Below are 13327 nucleotides of genomic sequence, written 5' to 3' on the forward strand. Positions count from 1 at the left end.
CCGCAGCCGCTTCCGCCCCGCCGGCCGCCGGCACCTGCGCGCCTCGCGCTGCCGGAAAGGGCGGCCCCGCCGGCGCCCTCAGCCCCGCGGGCGGGACGCGGCACCCGGTGCGCGGGAGGGAAAGCGGGGAAGTGAAACCCCCCCAAGCTGGAAGGCAGCAGTAAGTTCTCGTAAACAGAGGAGAGGGCGGAAATAAGAGTTGCTTTCCGGCTGCCAGACGCTCCGTGTAAAAGGAAGTGCTCGTAGGATGCAGGGTATGTGTGTGTGTGGAGCTCGTACAGAGCTCGTCAGAGGCTGGAAGTCGCTCTTCTGGGAGCAAGAAAACGCATCACCACATTTTGATACACCTTTGTGAAACTCTAGGCAGGAGAGAAACGCTCACGGAGCGTAAAAATTACATGCTACTGAAACATACCCATTATTTAAAAAAACCCCAAAAAGAGTAAAAAGTCGGAAATCTGTAGAATCTGTGCTGTGTGAGAAAAAGTCCACTGCAGTTTGGGCGTTTTGGGGGGAGGGGGGTCTTCACATTGAAATTTAGCCTGAAAATGAAGAAGTATTTATCTTCTTTTTGAAATTTTTCTCGTAAGAATATGCTTTCTCTGAGTATGGCAAGTGATGCTGAGACTGGAGGCAAATTACTACAAATAAACTTGTCAGCAAAGGTATTTGAACTAACATGTCTTTAGAGTATCAAACAATATTGGGAGAACATTTTAAAGGTGGAGTTCAGGTAGTAAAACCTCTAAAAGGTTAAAATGGCAATGATAAGTAATTTGCAACGTCATGAAACTTAATATAAACCCGACATTTTTGTAAACAAGCCTTTTTGTTTTCTTTTATGCTCTAGACATGTGGAAGTATCATGAATGTTTGAGCAGAAAAAAACCCATTACCTTAGGTCTCTTTTAATCGCTGCTCTTCTTGTGGATCAAATTCATGTTGGATTGCTCTTGACAATGACATGTCCTTTGAAAAATCTCTTCGTTTGAACAGCTGTTTGACTGACAGGTTTGTCTCAAAATGCATTCTTGTTTCCCACGGGTCACTTCAGAATTACTCCCTATCAAGCAGCTAGTCCACTTGAAGAATACCCAGCTGTTTCCCATGTTGCCATCATTCAAATAATTTAGATTTAGTAGCATTTAAGAGCCATTACAGTTGCCTCCTTTTTAAGATTAGATACTTTATTTGTTAGGGTTTTTTTGAAAACTTTAAGGCAGAGATGTTTTGGCTGACCATTTCACAATCCTTGAGAGAACTGCAGAGCAGAATAGGTGAAGCAGCAACCTAGACCTATTTCATCGTGATGAGCAAAATAGAGCGTTGCAAAATGACCCTGCAAAGTAGTTGAACTGTACCTGAGTTATGAAATGAAATTTGCAAATTCTGTGTATGTTCTGTTTGGAACTGTTTCCTTGTAACAGAAAGTTCCTGAACAGCAAATTGTATTTACTTCCTTTCTTGAGAAGTATTAGATGAAAACTATGCCATGATGTCCTATTTTGGGCTGCACTACAGTAGTGCTTGCCTTGTGAACTTGAAAGAATGGGTGCAGTCTCTGTCATTTGGTATTTAGCTGCTTACAGATGGGGCTTATGTCAATCACAGGATTAAGTGTTTTTTTCTCTGCATCACAAAAAGACCAAAACTAAAAACCCAAAGAAGGTATTTTCCTGATGAAACTTTGGTTTTGAATTAACTGGAATGAAGTATCCCAGACGTCATCAGCTGAATAAACAAATTTAACAGAAAAGTCCACTCTCTCCGCTCTCTCTGCCCTCAAGAAAAACTGGGGAAAAAATTCATAATCTTCAAATTGGATATATGCCACTGTTCAATTGATAAAGGTTATTCAAGGGAATATTCATCGGTTTTGCCTTTATGTAAACTACTTCTAAAAATAGGGTTTCTCTCTGCCTCTTGTAAACAATATATTGCAAGCATATTTGACACTTATTTTCTCAGCAAGGGGTATTTGTGCGTCTAGTGTTGATATGTAGTAGATACGTCAGATATAAAATATCTGGAAATATTCAATAAGTTCTGTGGCACATTTCCCAAGATAGAGTGTGGCAAAAGAGTTGTGTGTTAGTCATTGCCTTCCAGGTTGCAGAAATTCCACGAATAGTTTCAGCTTGCAAACAAGAACCAGTGTCTTAGGGACTGAAGGCAGTAGCTGTTTAAGGACATGCAACGACGCAAAACGATTTAACACTAAAGGAAAAGAAACTGAGATAATGAAAGTGCAGTGTTTATACAAATATGTCTAGAATAATGCAGGCTAAACAAAGCAAAACATCTTTTTCGTGTGTGTTACAAGTACTACCAAGTTGAAAAGGAATTCAGCATAAAGTCTCGAATTTTGCTTTCTAAAGACTGTGGAAGTGATGAACACTTCTTTTTTCTGAGATGATCCATTTTTAAACAAACAGACCCCTCAAAACAAACAGACCCCTTTGTGATTTGTGTACTCAGTTCCATTCTAATAGGTATACTTATTTAAAAAAAAAAAAGTCTCATTTGCTCAAATTATGTAACATTTCTGAGCAACAGATTTACCTAAACTATTCAATGCATTAGAGAAAACAACTATGCAGTGCTTTCTTTTTTTGCACACAGCTGCTTCTAGTGTTTTGCATGGATGGTGGAGAATGTTAGTCATATTTACTTTCATTTAGAGCTTGGCCCCTACATGATCAGCCATATCCATTGACAGTGCTGTATTTTCCAACAGAGCCAGTTGTCCGTTTCAAAGTCTTCAGGGCAGAGATAGAATCTTGCTTTTCAGTCTTGGTAAATAATAAATGTATGTGAACAAATTAGAAAAATACAGAAATTACGGATCATAAGATTTTCCACAGGATTCTGTTGAGTTTCTGAAGTTAGTTTGAGAGAACAATGTTGACTTATTCATTAAAAAGTCACTGTATGTTAAGATCAAGCAAGGCAGACTTCTCTATACAGAAAAAAAAAAGAGCAGCTGTTTGCTTCTCTTGAAGATATTAAAATAGTCATGTTGTTATTTAAGATTATTTTTTGAGAATGGGGCTTAAGCAGAATTTAGACATGTAAGCCCAAGTATTTTTATTATTTCCAAAACACCTAAAACTTGTGTTTTCAAACTTGTATCTTCAAAGTAGGCAGTGAACTAAGTGTAACTAAAGTCTACAGTAAAAACCAAAATGCATGCCTGTTGTCCTGTATGTGATCTGTTAGTAGCTCAGACTATTTCACTTAGAAATCTAGTTCTTCTGTTGTCATAATTTCCAGTGGAGTGTCTGGATAGCTCCTGTACCTATGGGAGAGGTGAGATTCAGCTTCCTAGCTGAAAATAAAATGGAGATTTCAGTTCTCAACCCCAAGGTACTAAGATCAACACCACAATTATGTAAATCCGAATGAAGAAGATCAGCAAGCACTACTTCTAGTCTAATGCAATTCTGTGTTATAAGAATAACTCATAGTTTTGCAAGAACATATCTCTGGCTTGCTGGTCACACCTGGAATGGGTTCAGCAGAGTTTACTTCCTACTGTAAGTTCCCTATTTATTAAGTGTAAGGTACGACTATCAAACTAACTGAGAAAGTTCATGAAAAGACACAACAAAGACATTCAGTGCAATACAGGAGATCATATTTTGTAAGTCTGAAATATTTCTGTACTTGCTACTTTCTGGTAAAGGACACTAGCGGCTGAGATTTTGATACAAAAAGAACCCATCAAACCCCATGAAAATATATTTTTATTCTTTTTTCCTTGTTTAATGCATCTTGATGCTTGCCAGTAGTTGTTATTTTCTTTGCTAAACTAATTACAGTGCACTACTTGAAAATGGCTCCACATTTTTCAGGAGTATGGTTAGAAACCTTTGGGCAATCAGTTCTTGTGACTGTAGAGGAATACTGTTCAGAAGAAAAATAGATGGGGAAAACCCACCAGTAAGAGTCAAATGGGCAATACAGTATCCATTTATATACTTCCATAATTATGTATTACCCATGTGTGCTTTCCTCTAGCATCCCTGAATTTGTTAGAGCTTTTGGAGATGTATTCCTAAGAAGGTATGTCTCCTCCCTGGTACATAAAGACAGGTATATAGAGGTGCTGCTTTCCACTTTTATAGTTTCCAGTTTTATATTTCCCTAGAGTGAGCTCTAAACTGGCATGCTGCTGTCCAGCAAGCAGAAGGGTGTTTCCAGCACCCTGTGTTCCTTTTTTAAATGACTGAGAAAAATATGTAGGTTGTGGCTTTGGTGCAGGGAGTGGGTTTTTTTCAGTCCCTCAAACAGAAAATGGAGAATGTGTGAGTCATATCAATGTAACCTATACATCACTGCTAAAAATTGTGGCTGTTTGCAAGTTAAAAACCTGTCATTATTTTTTCACATGCACCAGTCTAAACAATTAAAGTTACAAGCTTTCACAAAAAGAAAAAACAAAGGCACCTTTGAAAACCTGCTTCACTTCTTTTTAACAAGCTTCATTTGCACATTTGAAAATGTGAAAACAAATTGAAAAACATTATTAAAATGGACAAATTGTCTATGAATTTGATAAAAATATTTATTAAAAGAAGTTACAGTATGATGTAGCTATTTTCTTCATTATTAAACTAAGAGTACCTCATGTCCTCCAATTGAAAAATAATTACAGAAAGTTTGTTTTAGAGTGCTCTCAGTAAACCAACATTCTCAGCAATTGTTATGTCAGAGTAAGCCAGCAGAATGTCCTGACTGTTGCCCAAAGAACACCCTTAAGTGGCTCAATCAGTTAACTAAACCTGCCTAAACACTTTGTGTATTTCATACCTTTTTTCCTCTACAGTTTCTGCATTAAAAAACAAACAAACAAACAAACAAAAAAAAAACGGATAGAGGATATATAGTCTGAAGAAGCCAAATAGTGATACTAAATGCAAAATTCTAGCAGCTTTATGAGACAGAAATTTACGAAACATACAAATGAGGGTTGGCTTATCTTCTCCACCCATAGTATCAAGCATGTATTTCCTTTACTGATTGATTGAAAATTCATTTTCATTTAAGCTTAAAGAGAAAGTTTAGAATTAGAGTTACTGCTCTGTTTTTCACATTGAATCTGCAAAAGTCGCTTGCATTTTTAGGGTCATGAACCTGCCCGACCTCCTGAGAGTAACAAAGAAGATGAAAGATGAACTGTAAGAAGCAAACCCACCATATGGCCTGACTGGAGAAGAGATCAAGGTGCAGTCAAGTGGTGAGTTGTCACATTCTGCCCGGGGACTCTGACATGTCTGCATCCATCACATTTGCCAGGTCATGTGATAAAAGTTCATCTGCACACTCAGTGAAGAGCACAGAGAGACCACTCTCGTCAGCTATACAGTTGGAAAGCCTGGCTGAAAATCTAATGAGAGGTGTCTTTTGCAGTCAGATGTACTTCATAAGGTAGCATGCCATTAAGGTCAACACACTGAGAGAAGCAACATTAAGCTGGGTTACTGAACTAATGAAACATCCCAAAGAGTACACCAGCACCATGATAAAAATTGTATTTTAGTATCAAAAATCAAGAAGCTAAGGGTTTTTTATTACAGTGCTCAAATTCATTTGACCATGTTACTGTTTTCTAAAAGAGAAAAGAAGTGGTATTTTGCTCTAGTAAGTCAATAGATCAGCCTCAAGATCTTTTCAGTTCATTAATCAAGTGAACTCAATCCATTCATTTGGAACAAATCCGTCTCAGCTGATGCTCATAAGTCTACCTAATGAATAAGCCTTTGGAGCTGCTTGGATGTGGCTGCCCTTGCACATACCTGCTTGGAACAAGGAATGTGTTTATGCCTGCTGTGCAGCTACTCTCCAGCTGACCAGCTCCTCAGACCCCCACTTGTTGATGGTAGCTCCTGTCAGCTGCCTTTGGTCCTTGTTCCCTGATGAGAAGCAGCTCTCCATTTCCAGCTTGACCTTGCACCAGCCTTCCTCAACAGGGAAGACCAGGCTACTGAAGCTCTCATCCATTACCCCTCTGCCAGATGTGGCACTTGGATTGGTTTGGGGGATGGTATAAGCCTTCTCAGAGTGCAGCTGGCAACATACACTGGCTTCCACCAAGAAGGAGACGTTCAGCCTCAGCCACAGCATAAACTCTTTACTGTGGTACTGTTCTTAAACCTTCTCAATACATACACAAAATCTTCAGTTAAAATATCAATAGGAGGTCTGAACTGATCCATAAGATATATTGAACTAGAAAAGAGCAGAGAGACCCCTAAAGGAGAGATCCTTTGGAAGGCTGTAGCACTAGGATTAAGTCTCTGGGCAGCAGCTCACTTCCTTAAAAAAATTTTTAGAAATAAAACTTTAAAAAAGTACATACAGCTCATATTACTGAGTATGGAAAGGAGCATAACAGTACTGGAAACACGATGGCCTTACCCAATTCTGATCCACTTGGTGGCTGGATCTGAAGCATAATGGCCTGCTTGATTTTGGAGCTTTTATGATGGGAAAAGTCCTTAAGTCTTCTCTCTCTCTGAATGGGGAGCCTGTCTAAGAAGTGAATCTTCTGGAAACTCAGCACAACAGAATCCAAGACATAATATTTATGTTTTGTTTTTCTGGAGCTCTTCATCCTGTACTGAGGAAGCTGGTAAATTAATCTTACTGTTGTCTTTAAAGGGAAAATTTTCCTCCAGTTCTGTCGTTAAACTGCCAAGAGATCAAGCATAAAGGCAATGATAGCCCAGAAATACCTTGAGGTCCTTTACATGAACTATATTGTATTGTTCTGCTCCGGGGTATTCATGTAGTGGCTGAATAGATTTTATTTATAGACACAATTTGCTGTGGACAGTGAAACTCACTTGTTCCTAATTTTCTGCAGGCCTTATCATTCTCCACATAAAACCAAAACCTTCCATAATTCTATCTCAAAGAGTAATGCTTTTTCTGTTGTTTTGTTGTTGTTTGCTTGTTTTGGTTTTTTGTTTGGTTTTGGTTTTGTTTTTGCAACTACAGGATTCTGGGCTTATTATCTCATCTAGAAGACAATGATTCTTTGAGCATATATATCTACCTAGCAAATAGTTATTGTACCCTGTCCCCTCCCTCACTTTAGCTTTAGAAGTTGTTGCGAACTTCTGTGGAGAGAAGAGAGGCAGCTATCATGCCCAAATAATAAGGAAACATTTCCTATGAGACAGGTTTAATTTAAAAGCTGTTGGGTTATTGGGATAAGCTACATCAAACAAAAGAAATTATTATGTCAAAATAATAAAAAGTAATAAAAATAATAGAAGTATTCTGGTTCCACGGGTACTTTTGCATGAGGTCTTCACTTTGGATGTTTGTATATCATGTGACTAAATGTGTGAACAATTTCTACAGACAAATTCCCTATGTCTATATGCAGCTGATATTTCTAGTACCTTCTGAGACAAATGTCCAAAGCCTGTTCAGGTAGAATAACTTTATGAAAGGAAGAAGCTTCAGGATGTTTCTGCCATTTGTTTTCTGACATCATCCGCAAACATTTGGAGCTGTCAGACTTGGATGCTCTTATTGGATCATCTGTTCTTAGGTCTTAACCACCTGCTTCTTGCTGAACACCAGCTCACAACAAGGAGTTCAGTCTGGTCACAGGAGTATCCTCACCTCACATCTACAGTGTTCAGTATTGACAAATTGCTCTGGAGCAAGACTTGCAGGGTCTTGTAGAACAACTTGGAAAACTTTTTGATCTGTACACTTGCTGAGAAGCTTTTCCAATTAAAAGATTTTTATTACTTTGTTAAATCTTCCAGGTAAGGAGTCTACTTGTAATTTGAGAATGATTCACCAGACTGAGCTTGAACATTGTAGCGGTCCAGGAGCCTGCAGCATTTGAAATGTAGGGAATGCACAGACATAAAAAATGGTGGTAATTCTCTAACATTGGAGCAAATCCTTTCCATCCCTTGTCATGGTACATTTTTTATGCTTAGGATGAGGGGTACAATAATAGTGGGCTTCTGTTTCCCTTTGCCTTTGGGAAAACTAGTCATCTGTGGTGATTCTCTATTCTAGCAATAAAAAACTAACCTGTTGTTGTTTTCTGCATTATTCTTCTGATGTTTGTTGATTTTGGGGTTTGGGGGTATTTGTGTGTGTGTGTGTGTTTGGTTTTGATGGGGTTTTTTACCTCTGGGTTCTTCATTTGTCTCTCTGAATTTTCAGATATTTCTTTTTGACTACCAGTGTCAGATAATTTTTCTATCTAAGGTTTATTTCTATCTTTATTGGAATCAATCAATCAATCATAAAAACCCAGATCCAAACCTAATCTGTGATCCTCTTGCTTAGATCATAGAATAAGCTAAACAACATTGATGGTCCCGATTTGTGCTATCACATCAAGGACATGCAAATGTGGTTGTCTTTAGCTGACCTTAATTTACCCAGTCCAAATTTCTGCAGATATTTACATGAAAGGTCCTATGGTAACACACATCATCTGGAGACACAAAACACACCAAGACATAAGCTGGCTGCATATATGCTGCTGTCAGGCTTAAGAAAAGCCATAGTCCCTGATGGTTTGCAGCCAGACATGTGCATAGAGAAGTGGCCACAGACTCTGGGGTATCCCAGACCTAAAATACTGTCAGTTTTTGGTGCTCCCCTACCCCTCTTACGAGCTGACAACACTGCCTGTCAAACCCGTCTTCTGCATCTCAGACCAACCTTGCACGTAGGGATAGATTTTGCCTTGGAGTGTGGAAAATGCTCATTTACATATCAGCTAAAAAACTGGACTTCTGGAAATAGATAGATCTTGTTGCAGTTGTTGGGTGTAGAGACAGAGGAATGTCAGGCAGTAATGGAGCTTTTTTATAATTTTCTCTTTACAAAGTGCTCTTGCAAGACTGATGCAAATGCTAAGCCTTGTGCTAATATTTGGAATACAAGAAGGAGGAATTAATAATCACATTATGGGAGAGATTAGAAGACTGAAGATGAACCTTGAAATGAGTGAGTGGTATCTGTTCAGTTTACCCAGGAAAAAATTAAGGGTGGTTTGATCATGTTCTGTTCGAAAGATCAATACATCCTATCTTGCCTTTTAGTCAAACAGAAAAAGGTGTATCAGGATTCACTGACAGGTAGAAGTAGCCAGACAGCTGAAAAAAGGCATATGTTTTTAAAAGTACAGATAATTCAGTCCCTTTTCCCCTCAGTTTCCCCAAAAACTGTTAAAAAAAAAAAAAAAAAGGCTCAGCTGTATACTCTTAACTGAAATTAGAAGTGCAGGAGGAGAAGGGACTCCACTCAAAGGCTGCAGGTTTTAATGCTTGGCAAGAAACTGGGAATTTCTAATTGCTGGCAGCATCTCAGAAGAAACATTTACTTTGTTACTAAATTACATCCATGTAAGGCACTAAAATGATCTACACTATAATTCCTTTTTTTTTAACAGCTTCAAAAATACAGCTGTCATGAAACCACTATGTTAATATCCAGGTATTTTTCTATTAATAGTTCACATTTGTGACTCACAAAGGTACAGTCAACATACTGATATTCATTTATGTAATAAACTCTTCATCAAAACCAGTATTTCATGCAATGTGCTGGCATTTTGTTCAGGTTTATGTCTTTTTTTTGAAAAAGGCAATGAGATAAATAGGCTGGTAGCTTTCCACACAAATGGTGTTCTCTTTTTATTTAAATCATATATCTTCCTTCCTTCCCCTCTTCTTGCATTTCCAAAGTGCTGGGCTACTGGCTGCTGTAACTCCAGCAGCCCTAATTTCATCCTAAATGTATCATACTTGTTCTGTGCAGTATTCTGGAGCTCTAGATGAGTTACACTTGCAGGACCAGATGTTACAACTATCTTTTCTGACTAATGCTGCTGGGAATTCCATTTGTTAAACTACTCTTAGTCTGAAAAAATGTCTTTCATCCCTTTACCAAATACATCTGTAAAAACATTTCTACAGTTTGAACTGTCACACCTTTTCTTCCTGCCTTTGAGTAATTCAAAGAGCAGTTCTATGTAGAAAGGCAGCACTTCTGGAGCTGCCCAGAACAGAACTAAAATCTTGTGTAGTTTGCATGGGTTCTTGAAAAAAAACAAACCAACATGATCTGCTCACATCTTTTGTCCAACGCTCATGAATGCCTTGTGCTACTAAACTGGGTAGCACCTATGGTGGCTACTGAACAGTTTTGCTTGTGTTCCCATGACTTTGGTGGAAGCTCAAAGGAATGCCTCAATTCCAGATATCTCTATCTGCAGCTTTCCTGAGTTATGCTCACACCACGTGTTGTGATGTGAAGAAATTCACCTTCTTGGGTTTGCTCAGCCTGTAAGTTTGACTCCCACTTTTCTCCTTACTTAGAAAATGTATTGAGATTCAGATGTCTATCACTGAGGACTCTTAAGCTCCCGTGCTCGAAGTTAACCTCAGAAGGCTAATGAGGTAGTTCAGCATTTCCCTAAATATACCTCTGGGGACCCTCAAGACAGAGATGTGGTCCAATTTGATCATGATGGGCTTTTCACAGCCTGTGAATCAAAAGCATGTGGTTTCACTCCTGTCTCATTCAGAACTTCAACAGAAGGTGGCCAAAGCGTATCTTGGCTGTATCATTCCTGCTGCAGCTGCAACAGAAGCAGTGAAAATGCCAAATGTGGGGACACAACCAACAAACAAGAGGAAGCCTTAAGTCATCAATACAGGAAAGGCAAGAAACAACGTCTACTCTTCTGGAGAACCCTCACAGTGGTGAAGTCTTCTGTGTTGCAAGAGCAGCTGAGAGCAGCTTCAGTTACAGTAGGCACGATCTCTTCATGTGTCACGTTTTAGGCTGCAGGGAAGAGGAACTGCAAGTACACTTTCTGTGGATATTACACTGGAAAATTTTCCCATCTCCAGTCATAGACTGGCAGTTCAGACTAAAAAGTATCCATGGACTTGCTAAGTCTTCCTTCATGAAACTGCTTACTCCTCCTAGCCATGTCTTTTCCATACCTCCTACAGCCTTTAGGTCATTGCTTGAGATACCATGTATCTCCTGTGTGAAGTCCAGAATCACTACAGGATTGATTTCAATTCCTTATCTTCTGAGCTTCTTCCTTCAGACCCTTTTGCTCTGTTCTAATCCCTGTCCTGTAGAAATACAGACACGTGATACCACATTAAAGAAGCACAGAGGGAAGACAACAAAAACATAGATTTTACTTTTTCCCTTTTTTCCCCTTCCAGTAGCATGGATAGAAGCTACATTAAGCTGAACAGATGTTTATAAAATCGTTAATTAACATGTAACATACCGAGTGTTTTAGAGCTTATTTATCCCAAGCCAGCATCAGAGCAGGTACACCCTAGAAGGGGAAGACTGCAGCCAGTGAAGGCTTCCCACTGAAGCATAGGAAGGCAGTGAGAGACAGAGAGAAATCACCAGATTCTGAGTGCACACCCCCCACTCTGCTCATTGCCTTACTGATGGGACTGAGCATGACCTGTGGTAATAACAAGGGGAAGGAGAGGAGTCTGGAGTGATGTTGAGCCTGGGAAAGGGGAGGGGTGTTTTTTCCCTAAGCATTCTGACATTTGTGTTTTTTAAAGTTTCCCAGTACCTAAATCTGTAATTAATTACTAATGCCAATTGCCAATAAATTAAGGTAAATTCCCCAACTCAAGTCTGTTTTGCCCATGAGAGTGCATGAGAAGTGATTTCCCTGTCTTTATCATAGCATAAAAGCCTTCTTGATCCTCTTCTTCCTGGTTTTGCCCCCATCCCACTGGTGTGGGAGTGAGCAAGCAGCTGTGTTGGTATGTGGCTGTTGGCTGGGGGGAACCCACCACTGGGGGCAAGTGTGACAATCAAAGAATTGAACAGAGCTTATTGAACTGCATTTTCTGATGCTTGGAAACCATCTAAAAAATAGCTAAAAAATTCTTATCATTTTTAAGACCACAGAATCACAGAAAGGTTTGAGTTGCACAAGCACATTCAACTTAGTTGCCTCCCCATTTCAATGAAGCATTGAACTATGGCCAAAAGCTTCACTAGAGAGGAACATATTTTGGTTAATTGGCCTCCCAAGGCATTTAACCTCAGAATTATGCAAAACTGAGGTATGTCAGAAGATGAAAGCATCTGAGACCCATTTTATCTTTTTCATGCTTTTTCATTTTTCCCTCTCAGCAGCGCTGTTCAGCACACACAGCTTCCAGCAATGCTCCAGCCATCCTCCTCACTCATGGGCCGTGGCTGACACAGAGCTGACCCAGAGCTCTGTGGTTCATCAAGAGAGATGCAAATCAGCCAAGCCCCAGGGAGAGAAGCTTTCTGCATTTATCTCCTGTCTCTCCTAGGTACATCACCTCCTGCCTCTGAGGCATGTGGGTCTCCTTGGGTATTTTCTGACAAAGCTCTCAAAACCCCTCTGCAAGGCTCCCTGCTCCATCCCTGGCCAAAATCAGGGTTGGACTAACACCACAAGGCATGTGAACATGAACAAATGTCACTTAGTGAGGCAGCAGCACCCCTCCAGCCCAGTGGCCATGCCAGGCTCCTCTCCAAAATAATTTCAAGGGACCACAGAGTTGTATCCTTCCCTCTCACGAAACCAGGCCCAAAATGAAAGTTTCTCTCCTGCCAGGGAGGCCTTCAAGAACCCTGAAACCCTCACAAAACAAGAGGGGGAGAGACCAGGTCTTCTGTGGCACCAAAATTCCAGCTTTACCTTTTCTTCAAAATCAGGAGCTTTTCATAAAAATGAAGCCTCCAAAACACATTAGTGCTGTAATGGCACTAAAATAAAAGGGTCACAGGTGGGACTGTTGTAATATTCTTGAAGTATAAAAACCAGTGAAAACCAAACCCCAAAAAAAAAAAAAAAAAAAAAAGTAGGTCTTTTCCATGCTTTTACTGGACAAATCCTTATTCTGGACAACTGAACTATTTTGAAATCATACATATGCCTTAAATCTGTGCTTTACACAAGTTTAAAACTGCATTTGAAAACTATTTCCTAGACATTGAACTCAACACCCTGAGCCAAAGCAGGTGAAGTTACCAGCTACAAAAGAACTACACTGAGCAATTTTTAGTTAGCTTCAACTTAGCAGCCACAAAGTAGACAAGAAGCAATTTCAGTGTTAGAGCTGAAGAATGAAGACTGACACTATTTCTTTTGGAGTTAAAATGAAATATGGAATGTGGTTCATACATTTTTTGAGATGCAGTTTTTAAAAAAGATGACATTCAAAACCCAACACTTTTTACTCCATTGCAATAAAAGATACACATTTCTTCAGCTTCTCTGTTAAACTCATTTAACACACATTTT

The 13327-nt window shown here is 39.4% G+C and overlaps 1 long non-coding RNA gene across 2 annotated transcripts; it reads left to right on the forward strand.

Annotated features, from left to right (window-relative positions):
• Positions 1–32: 32 nt before the first annotated feature.
• Positions 33–12344, forward strand: LOC116447966. 2 transcript variants are annotated; one of them, XR_004241760.1, is made up of 4 exons: positions 33–254; positions 851–1011; positions 5127–5239; positions 12181–12344. It is a non-coding gene; the product is annotated as an uncharacterized LOC116447966 (long non-coding RNA). The 2 variants fall into 2 exon arrangements; XR_004241755.1 differs by lacking the exon at positions 12181–12344 and having other exon boundaries at positions 5127–8082.
• The last annotated feature ends 983 nt before the right edge of the window (positions 12345–13327 follow it).

Source organism: Corvus moneduloides, chromosome 1 (genome assembly GCF_009650955.1).
Source record: "Corvus moneduloides isolate bCorMon1 chromosome 1, bCorMon1.pri, whole genome shotgun sequence".
In the NCBI taxonomy this organism is placed as follows: domain Eukaryota; kingdom Metazoa; phylum Chordata; class Aves; order Passeriformes; family Corvidae; genus Corvus; species Corvus moneduloides.